Source organism: Brassica oleracea, chromosome C1 (genome assembly GCF_000695525.1).
Source record: "Brassica oleracea var. oleracea cultivar TO1000 chromosome C1, BOL, whole genome shotgun sequence".
NCBI lineage: Eukaryota > Viridiplantae > Streptophyta > Magnoliopsida > Brassicales > Brassicaceae > Brassica > Brassica oleracea.
The window spans coordinates 15,021,279-15,021,546 of NC_027748.1; positions in this window are offsets into that span (position 1 = coordinate 15,021,279).

Genomic DNA, 268 nt, shown 5'->3' on the forward strand with positions numbered 1-268 from the left:
CAGACCCTAAATTTAACCCCTAAACTAAATTGACTAAATTAACTAACTAACCACGTTATAAACCCGTAGTTATACTTAAATATTGTTTGCTATACACAGAAATAAAAACACTTAGGTAAATTTTAAAGTTTTCAAAAAAACATTTATGCATTCCAAAATCTAAACCTAAGAACACATACAATACTACAACATATGTTGGCAAAACCTAAACCAAAGAATATCATGACTCACTATTTCACTCATCTATGTTGAAAACAATTAACTTTTG